Consider the following 12,252-nt stretch of genomic DNA (forward strand, 5'->3'; position numbering starts at 1 on the left):
ATATAACCTGTGTATATATAACAGTAATGCAACATCCTGAGATGCTCACACATGCAGAGTAAATAGGTAATATAGCCTGTATATATATAACAGTAATACAACATCCTGAGATGCTCACACATGCAGAGAAAAGAGGTGATATAACCTGTGTATACATAACAGTAATACAACATCCTGAGATGCTCACACATGCATAGAAAAGAGGTAATATAACCAGTGTATATATAACAGTAATACAACATCCTGGGATGGTCACACATGCAGAGTAAATAGGTAATATAACCAGTGTATATATAACAGTAATACAACATCCCGAGATGATCACACATGCAGAGAAAAGAGGTAATATAACCTGTGTATATATAACAGTAATACAACATCCTGAGATGCTCACACATGCAGAGAAAAGAGGTGATAAAACCTGTGTATATATAACAGTAATACAACATCCTGAGATGCTCACACATGCAGAGAAAAGAGGTAATATAACCAGTGTGTATATATAACAGTAATACAACATCCTGAGATGCTCACACATGCAGAGAAAAGAGGTAATATAGCCTGTGTATATATAACAGTAATACAACATCCTGAGATGCTCACACATGCAGAGAAAAGAGGTAATATAACCTGTGTATATATAATAGCAATACAACATCCTGAGATGCTCACACATGCAGAGAAAAGAGGTCATATAACCTGTATATATATAACAGTAATACAACATCCTGAGATGCTCACACATGCAGAGTAAATAGGTAATATAGCCTGTATATATATTTAACAGTAATACAACATCCTGAGATGCTCACACATGCAGAGAAAAGAGGTCATATAACCTGTGTATATATAACAGTAATACAACATCCTGAGCTGCTCACACATGCAGAGAAAAGAGGTGATATAACCAGTGTATATATAACAGTAATAAAACATCCTGAGATGGTCACACATGCAGAGAAAAGAGGTAATATAACCAGTGTGTATATATAACAGTAATACAACATCCGGAGATGCTCACACATGCAGAGAAAAGAGGTAATATAGCCTGTGTATATATAACAGTAATACAACATCCTGAGATGCTCACACATGCAGAGAAAAGGGGTAATATAACCAGTGTGTATATAACAGTAATACAACATCCTGAGATACTCACACATGCAGAGAATAGAGGTCATATAGCCTGTATATATATAACAGTAACACAACATCCCGAGATGCTCACACATGCAGAGAAAAGAGGTAATATAACCTGTGTATATATAACAGTAATACAACATCCTGAGATGCTCACACATGCAGAGAAAAGAGGTGATATAACCTGTGTATATATAACAGTAATACAACATCCTGAGATGCTCACACATGCAGAGAAAAGAGGTAATATAACCAGTGTGTATATATAACAGTAACACAACATCCTGAGATGCTCACACATGCATAGAAAAGAGGTAATATAACCAGTGTGTATATAACAGTAATACAACATCCTGAGATGCTCACACATGCAGAGTATATAAGTAATATAACCTGTATATTTATTTAACAGTAATACAACATCCTGAGATGCTCACACATGCAGAGAAAAGAGGTCATATAACCTGTGTATATATAACAGTAATACAACATCCTGAGATGTTCACACATGCAGAGAAAAGAGGTAATATAACCTGTGTATATATAACAGTAATACAACATCCTGAGATGGTCACACATGCAGAGAAAAGAGGTAATATAACCTGTGTATATATAACAGTAATACAACATCCTGAGATGGTCACACATGCAGAGAAAAGAGGTAATATAGCCTGTGTATATATAACAGTAATACAACATCCTGAGATGCTCACACATGCAGAGAAAAGAGGTAATATAACCAGTGTATATATAACAGTAATACAACATCCTGAGATACTCACACATGCAGAGAATAGAGGTCATATAGCCTGTGTATATATAACAGTAATACAACATCCTGAGATGCTCACACATGCAGAGAAAAGAGGTAATATAACCTGTGTAAATATAACAGTAATACAACATCCTGAGATGCTCACACATGCAGAGTAAATAGGTAATATAGCCTGTATATATATAACAATAATACAACATCCTGAGATGCTCACACATGCAGAGAAAAGAGGTAATATAGCCAGTGTGTATATATAACAATAATACAACATCCTGAGATGCTCACACATGCAGAGAAAAGAGGTAATATAACCTGTGTGTATATATAACAATAATACAACATCCTGAGATGCTCACACATGCAGAGAAAAGAGGTAATATAACCTGTGTATATATAACAGTAATGCAACATCCTGAGATGTTCATACATGCAGAGAAAAGAGGTAATATAACCAGTGTATATATAACAGTAACACAACATCCTGAGATGCTCACACATGCAGAGAAAAGAGGTAATATAACCTGTGTATATATAACAGTAATACAACATCCTGAGATGCTCACACATGCAGAGAAAAGAGGTGATATAACCTGTGTATATATAACAGCAATATAACATCCTGAGATGCTCACACATGCAGAGAAAAGAGGTCATATAACCTGTATATATATAACAGTAATACAACATCCTGAGATGCTCACACATGCAGAGAAAATAGGTAATATAGCCTGTATATATATATATAACAGTAATACAACATCCTGAGATGCTCACACATGCATAGAAAAGAGGTAATATAACCAGTGTGTATATAACAGTAATACAACATCCTGAGATGCTCACACATGCAGAGTAAATAGGTAATATAGCCTGTATATATATAACAGTAATACAACATCCTGAGATGCTCATACATGCAGAGAAAAGAGGTCATATAACCTGTGTATATATAACAGTAATAGAACATCCTGAGATGGTCACACATGCAGAGAAAAGAGGTAATATAACCAGTGTGTATATATAACAGTAATACAACATCCTGAGATGCTCACACATGCAGAGAAAAGAGGTAATATAGCCTGTGTATATATAACAGTAATACAACATCCTGAGATGCTCACACATGCAGAGAAAAGAGGTAATAACACCAGTGTATATATAACAGTAATACAACATCCTGAGATACTCACACATGCAGAGAATAGAGGTCATATAGCCTGTATATATATAACAGTAACACAACATCCCGAGATGCTCACACATGCAGAGAAAAGAGGTAATATAACCTGTGTATATATAACAGTAATACAACATCCTGAGATGCTCACACATGCAGAGAAAAGAGGTGATATAACCTGTGTATATATAACAGTAATACAACATCCTGAGATGCTCACACATGCAGAGAAAAGAGGTAATATAACCAGTGTGTATATATAACAGTAATACAACATCCTGAGATGCTCACACATGCAGAGAAAAGAGGTAATATAGCCTGTGTATATATAACAGTAATACAACATACTGAGATGCTCACACATGCAGAGAAAAGAGGTAATATAACCTGTGTATATATAACAGCAATACAACATCCTGAGATGCTCACACATGCAGAGAAAAGAGGTCATATAACCTGTATATATATAACAGTAATACAACATCCTGAGATGCTCACACATGCAGAGTAAATAGGTAATATAACCTGTATATATATAACAGTAATACAACATCCTGAGATGCTCACACATGCAGAGAAAAGAGGTCATATAACCTGTATATATATAACAGTAATACAACATCCTGAGATGCTCACACATGCAGAGAAAAGAGGTCATATAACCTGTGTATATATAACAGTAATGCAACATCCTGAGATGGTCACACATGCAGAGAAAAGAGGTGATATAACCTGTGTATATATAACAGTAATACAACATCCTGAGATGGTCACACATGCAGAGAAAAGAGGTAATATAACCAGTGTATATATAACAGTAATACAAATCCTGAGATACTCACACATGCAGAGAATAGAGGTCATATAACCTGTGTATATATAACAGTAATACAACATCCTGAGATACTCACACATGCAGAGAAAAGAGGTAATATAGCCTGTATATATATAACAGTAATACAACATCCTGAGATGCTCACACATGCAGAGAAAAGAGGTGATATAACCTGTGTATATATAACAGTAATACAACATCCTGAGATGGTCACACATGCAGAGAAAAGAGGTAATATAACCAGTGTGTATATAACAGTAATACAACATCCTGAGATGGTCACACATGCAGAGAATAGAGGTCATATAGCCAGTGTATATATAACAGTAATACAACATCCTGAGATGCTCACACATGCAGAGAAAAGAGGTAATATAACCTGTATATATATAACAGTAATACAACATCCTGAGATGCTCACACATGCAGAGAAAAGAGGTAATATAACCTGTATATATATAACAGCAATACAACATCCTGAGATGCTCACACATGCAGAGAAAAGAGGTAATATAACCAGTGTGTATATATAACAGTAATACAACATCCTGAGATGCTCACACATGCAGAGAAAAGAGGTAATATAACCTGTGTATATATAACAGTAATACAACATCCTGAGATGCTCACACATGCAGAAAAAAAAGAGGTAATATAACCTGTGTATATATAACAGTAATGCAACATCCTGAGATGCTCACACATGCAGAGTAAATAGGTAATATAGCCTGTATATATATAACAGTAATACAACATCCTGAAATGCTCACACATGCAGAGAAAAGAGGTGATATAACCTGTGTATACATAACAGTAATACAACATCCTGAGATGCTCAAACATGTATAGAAAAGAGGTAATATAACCAGTGTATATATAACAGTAATACAACATCCTGAGATGGTCACACATGCAGAGTAAATAGGTAATATAACCAGTGTATATATAACAGTAATACAACATCCCGAGATGCTCACACATGCAGAGAAAAGAGGTAATATAACCTGTGTATATATAACAGTAATACAACATCCTGAGATGCTCACACATGCAGAGAAAAGAGGTGATAAAACCTGTGTATATATAACAGTAATACAACATCCTGAGATGCTCACACATGCAGAGAAAAGAGGTAATATAACCAGTGTGTATATATAACAGTAATACAACATCCTGAGATGCTCACACATGCAGAGAAAAGAGGTGATATAACCTGTGTATATATAACAGTAATACAACATCCTGAGATGGTCACACATGCAGAGAAAAGAGGTAATATAACCAGTGTGTATATAACAGTAATACAACATCCTGAGATGGTCACACATGCAGAGAATAGAGGTCATATAGCCAGTGTATATATAACAGTAATACAACATCCTGAGATGCTCACACATGCAGAGAAAAGAGGTAATATAACCTGTATATATATAACAGTAATACAACATCCTGAGATGCTCACACATGCAGAGAAAAGAGGTAATATAACCTGTATATATATAACAGCAATACAACATCCTGAGATGCTCACACATGCAGAGAAAAGAGGTAATATAACCAGTGTGTATATATAACAGTAATACAACATCCCGAGATGCTCACACATGCAGAGAAAAGAGGTAATATAACCTGTGTATATATAACAGTAATACAACATCCTGAGATGCTCACACATGCAGAAAAAAAAGAGGTAATATAACCTGTGTATATATAACAGTAATGCAACATCCTGAGATGCTCACACATGCAGAGTAAATAGGTAATATAGCCTGTATATATATAACAGTAATACAACATCCTAAGATGCTCACACATGCAGAGAAAAGAGGTGATATAACCTGTGAATACATAACAGTAATACAACATCCTGAGATGCTCAAACATGCATAGAAAAGAGGTAATATAACCAGTGTATATATAACAGTAATACAACATCCTGAGATGGTCACACATGCAGAGTAAATAGGTAATATAACCAGTGTATATATAACAGTAATACAACATCCCGAGATGCTCACACATGCAGAGAAAAGAGGTAATATAACCTGTGTATATATAACAGTAATACAACATCCTGAGATGCTCACACATGCAGAGAAAAGAGGTGATAAAACCTGTGTATATATAACAGTAATACAACATCCTGAGATGCTCACACATGCAGAGAAAAGAGGTAATATAACCAGTGTGTATATATAACAGTAATACAACATCCTGAGATGCTCACACATGCAGAGAAAAGAGGTAATATAGCCTGTGTATATATAACAGTAATACAACATCCTGAGATGCTCACACATGCAGAGAAAAGAGGTAATATAACCTGTGTATATATAATAGCAATACAACATCCTGAGATGCTCACACATGCAGAGAAAAGAGGTCATATAACCTGTATATATATAACAGTAATACAACATCCTGAGATGCTCACACATGCAGAGTAAATAGGTAATATAGCCTGTATATATATTTAACAGTAATACAACATCCTGAGATGCTCACACATGCAGAGAAAAGAGGTCATATAACCTGTGTATATATAACAGTAATACAACATCCTGAGCTGCTCACACATGCAGAGAAAAGAGGTGATATAACCAGTGTATATATAACAGTAATAAAACATCCTGAGATGGTCACACATGCAGAGAAAAGAGGTAATATAACCAGTGTGTATATATAACAGTAATACAACATCCGGAGATGCTCACACATGCAGAGAAAAGAGGTAATATAGCCTGTGTATATATAACAGTAATACAACATCCTGAGATGCTCACACATGCAGAGAAAAGGGGTAATATAACCAGTGTATATATAACAGTAATACAACATCCTGAGATACTCACACATGCAGAGAATAGAGGTCATATAGCCTGTATATATATAACAGTAACACAACATCCCGAGATGCTCACACATGCAGAGAAAAGAGGTAATATAACCTGTGTATATATAACAGTAATACAACATCCTGAGATGCTCACACATGCAGAGAAAAGAGGTGATATAACCTGTGTATATATAACAGTAATACAACATCCTGAGATGCTCACACATGCAGAGAAAAGAGGTAATATAACCAGTGTGTATATATAACAGTAACACAACATCCCGAGATGCTCACACATGCAGAGAAAAGAGGTGATATAACCAGTGTATATATAACAGTAATACAACATCCTGAGATGCTCACACATGCAGAGAAAAGAGGTAATATAACCTGTGTATATATAACAGCAATACAACATCCTGAGATGCTCACACATGCAGAGAAAAGAGGTCATATAACCTGTATATATATAACAGTAATACAACATCCTGAGATGCTCATACATGCAGAGAAAAGAGGTGATATAACCAGTGTGTATATATAACAGTAACACAACATCCCGAGATGCTCACACATGCAGAGAAAAGAGGTGATATAACCAGTGTATATATAACAGTAATACAACATCCTGAGATGCTCACACATGCAGAGAAAAGAGGTAATATAACCTGTGTATATATAACAGCAATACAACATCCTGAGATGCTCACACATGCAGAGAAAAGAGGTAATATAACCTGTGTATATATAACAGTAATACAACATCCTGAGATGCTCACACATGCAGAGAAAAGAGGTGATATAACCTGTGTATATATAACAGTAATACAACATCCTGAGATGCTCACACATGCAGAGAAAAGAGGTAATATAACCAGTGTGTATATATAACAGTAACACAACATCCCGAGATGCTCACACATGCAGAGAAAAGAGGTGATATAACCAGTGTATATATAACAATAATACAACATCCTGAGATGCTCACACATGCAGAGAAAAGAGGTAATATAACCTGTGTATATATAACAGCAATACAACATCCTGAGATGCTCACACATGCAGAGAAAAGAGGTCATATAACCTGTATATATATAACAGTAATACAACATCCTGAGATGCTCACACATGCAGAGAAAAGAGGTCATATAACCTGTGTATATATAACAGTAATACAACATCCTGAGATGGTCACACATGCAGAGTAAATAGGTAATATAGCCTGTATATATATAACAGTAATACAACATCCTGAGATGCTCATACATGCAGAGAAAAGAGGTCATATAACCTGTGTATATATAACAGTAATACAACATCCTGAGATGGTCACACATGCAGAGAAAAGAGGTGATATAACCTGTATTTATATAACAATAATACAACATCCTGAGATGCTCACACATGCAGAGAATAGAGGTCATATAGCCTGTATATATATAACAGTAATACAACATCCTGAGATGCTCACACATGCAGAGAAAAGAGGTAATATAACCAGTGTGTATATATAACAGTAATACAACATCCTGAGATGCTCACACATGCAGAGAAATGAGGTGATATAACCTGTATATATATAACAGTAATACAACATCCTGAGATGGTCACACATGCAGAGAAAAGAGGTAATATAACCTGTGTGTATATATAACAGTAATACAACATCCTGAGATGGTCACACATGCAGAGAAAAGAGGTAATATAACCAGTGTGTATATATAACAGTAATACAACATCCCGAGATGCTCACACATGCAGAGAAAAGAGGTGATATAACCTGTATATATATAACAGTAATACAACATCCTGAGATACTCACACATGCAGAGAAAAGAGGTGATATACCCTGTGTATATATAACAGTAATACAACATCCTGAGATGGTCACACATGCAGAGAAAAGAGGTAATATAACCTGTGTATATATAACAGTAATGCAACATCCTGAGATGCTCACACATGCAGAGTAAATAGGTAATATAGCCTGTATATATATAACAGTAATACGACATCCTGAGATGCTCACACATGCAGAGAAAAGAGGTGATATAACCTGTGTATATATAACAGTAATACAACATCCTGAGATGCTCACACATGCATAGAAAAGAGGTAATATAACCAGTGTATATTTAACAGTAATACAACATCCTGAGATGGTCACACATGCAGAGAAAAGAGGTGATATAACCTGTATATATATAACAGTAATACCACATCCTGAGATGCTCACACATGCAGAGTAAATAGGTAATATAGCCTGTATATTTATTTAACAGTAATACAACATCCTGAGATGCTCATACATGCAGAGAAAAGAGGTCATATAACCTGTGTATATATAACAGTAATACAACATCCTGAGATGGTCACACATGCAGAGAAAAGAGGTAATATAACCAGTGTATATATAACAGTAATACAACATCCTGAGATACTCACACATGCAGAGAATAGAGGTCATATAGCCTGTATATATATAACAGTAATACAACATCCCGAGATGCTCACACATGCAGAGAAAAGAGGTAATATAACCTGTGTATATATAACAGTAATACAACATCCTGAGATGCTCACACATGCAGAGAAAAGAGGTGATATAACCTGTGTATATATAACAGTAATACAACATCCTGAGATGGTCACACATGCAGAGAAAAGAGGTAATATAACCAGTGTGTATATATAACAGTAATACAACATCCTGAGATGCTCACACATGCAGAGAAAAGAGGTAATATAGCCTGTGTATATATAACAGTAATACAACATCCTGAGATGCTCACACATGCAGAGAAAAGAGGTAATATAACCTGTGTATATATAACAGCAATACAACATCCTGAGATGCTCACACATGCAGAGAAAAGAGGTCATATAACCTGTATATATATAACAGTAATACAACATCCTGAGATGCTCACACATGCAGAGTAAATAGGTAATATAGCCTGTATATATATTTAACAGTAATACAACATCCTGAGATGCTCATACATGCAGAGAAAAGAGGTCATATAACCTGTGTATATATAACAGTAATACAACATCCTGAGATGGTCACACATGCAGAGAAAAGAGGTAATATAACCAGTGTATATATAACAGTAATACAAATCCTGAGATACTCACACATGCCGAGAATAGAGGTCATATAGCCTGTATATATATAACAGTAATACAACATCCCGAGATGCTCACACATGCAGAGTAAAGAGGTAATATAGCCTGTATATATATAACAGTAATACAACATCCTGAGATGCTCACACATGCAGAGAAAAGAGGTGATATAACCTGTGTATATATAATAGTAATACAACATCCTGAGATGCTCACACATGCAGAGAAAAGAGGTAATATAGCCAGTGTGTATATATAACAGTAATACAACATCCTGAGATGCTCACACATGCAGAGAAAAGAGGTGATATAACCTGTGTATATATAACAGTAATACAACATCCTGAGATGCTCACACATGCAGAGAAAAGAGGTAATATAGCCAGTGTGTATATATAACAGTAATACAACATCCTGAGATGCTCACACATGCAGAGAAAAGAGGTGATATAACCAGTGTTTATATAACAGTAATACAACATCCTGAGATGGTCACACATGCAGAGAAAAGAGGTAATATAACCTGTGTATACATAACAGTAATACAACATCCTGAGATGCTCACACATGCAGAGAAAAGAGGTAATATAACCTGTGTATATATAACAGTAATGCAACATCCTGAGATGCTCACACATGCAGAGAAAAGAGGTAATATAACCTGTGTATATATAACAGTAATACAACATCCGGAGATGCTCACACATGCAGAGAAAAGAGGTGATATAACCAGTGTTTATATAACAGTAATACAACATCCTGAGATGGTCACACATGCAGAGAAAAGAGGTAATATAACCTGTGTATACATAACAGTAATACAACATCCTGAGATGCTCACACATGCAGAGAAAAGAGGTAATATAACCTGTGTATATATAACAGTAATGCAACATCCTGAGATGCTCACACATGCAGAGAAAAGAGGTAATATAACCTGTGTATATATAACAGTAATACAACATCCGGAGATGCTCACACATGCAGAGAAAAGAGGTCATATAACCTGTGTATACATAACAGTAATACAACATCCCGAGATGCTCACACATGCAGAGAAAAGAGGTAATATAACCTGTGTATATATGACAGTAATACAGCATCCTGAGATGCTCACACATGCAGAGAAAAGAGGTAATATAACCTGTGTATATATAACAGTAATACAACATCCTGAGATGGTCACATATGCAGAGAAAAGAGGTAATATAACCAGTGTGTATATATAACAATAATACAACATCCTGAGATGCTCACACATGCAGAGAAAAGAGGTAATATAACCTGTGTATATATAACAGTAATACAACATCCTGAGATAGTCACACATGCAGAGAAAAGAGGTAATATAACCTGTGTATATATAACAGTAATACCACATCCTGAGATGCTCACACATGCAGAGAAAAGAGGTAATATAACCTGTGTATATATAACAGTAATACAACATCCTGAGATGTAATTAATTCTAACTAATTAACTCTAACTCGCCGCGCAATTCTGTTTTGCTCTGGCACGGTGACAGCTAATCCGAAAATCAGCTGTCCCACGAGCGGCTTCAGAGCCCCGACGTCCGGTGGAAGGAGCCTGTATGGGGACAGAATTAATCATCTTCAGATACCTGCTTCTTACCTTTCGAGTCCCTCCGCCCCTGTCCGGCTCCTTCCACCGTACGTCGGGGCTCCTGTGCGTATGTGCACTAACGTCTCTGTTCTGAAAGGAGCAGTGAAGCCACTCATGGGGACAGCTGACTTTCGTATCAGCTGTCTCCGCGCAGGAGCAGTGATGAATTGCTCCGGTGTCCGCAGCGGGTTAGAATGTTAATTATCTGTGTCCATTCGGACATCATGAATAGATGAAAAGAGAGAAAAGAGATAATGTAACCAGGAGAGAAGTGTGGTTCGGTTCTCCAGAAATCTTATCTATCTATCCCTATTGATGCCTACTGTCTAGATAAAAGTCCCTGCCGCACCGGAGAGGCACACTATTGGCAATTTATCGGAACCCTCTTAATAACGTCATGAGCTGCCCAAATCGGCAAAAGAGTTTATAAACATATAACTAATAATTTTTTTTTCACAGGTATTGCGCTCCATATGATTTTTATGTTCTTGCATAGATACATTATACAAAGTATCAGCTTTATCTGATACAATCAGGGCTCTATAAACTTTGCAACACCATTTAATTTCCAGTAGAGCTGCTTGTATATAAAACAAATAGCACGGTATCACAGCTACATATTTTGGGGCTTGCACTGTCTGTCATATTCATTATGTACCCACAAACATGACACACAGACGTATATATACATACATATATACCTTCTGATTCTCCTATCATTGCCCCTGTATTGGGTC

General features: G+C 35.9%; 1 protein-coding gene across 1 annotated transcript in view; it reads left to right on the top strand.

Moving 5' to 3' along the window:
• Nucleotides 1-12,252, top strand: part of GFRA1 (GDNF family receptor alpha 1) — a 239,581-nt gene that overhangs the window by 200,817 nt on the left and 26,512 nt on the right. The gene's annotated exons all lie outside the window — the stretch shown is intronic.

Source organism: Taudactylus pleione, unplaced genomic scaffold, assembly GCF_031769625.1.
Source record: "Taudactylus pleione unplaced genomic scaffold, aTauple2 ptg003137l, whole genome shotgun sequence".
Classification (NCBI taxonomy): domain Eukaryota; kingdom Metazoa; phylum Chordata; class Amphibia; order Anura; family Myobatrachidae; genus Taudactylus; species Taudactylus pleione.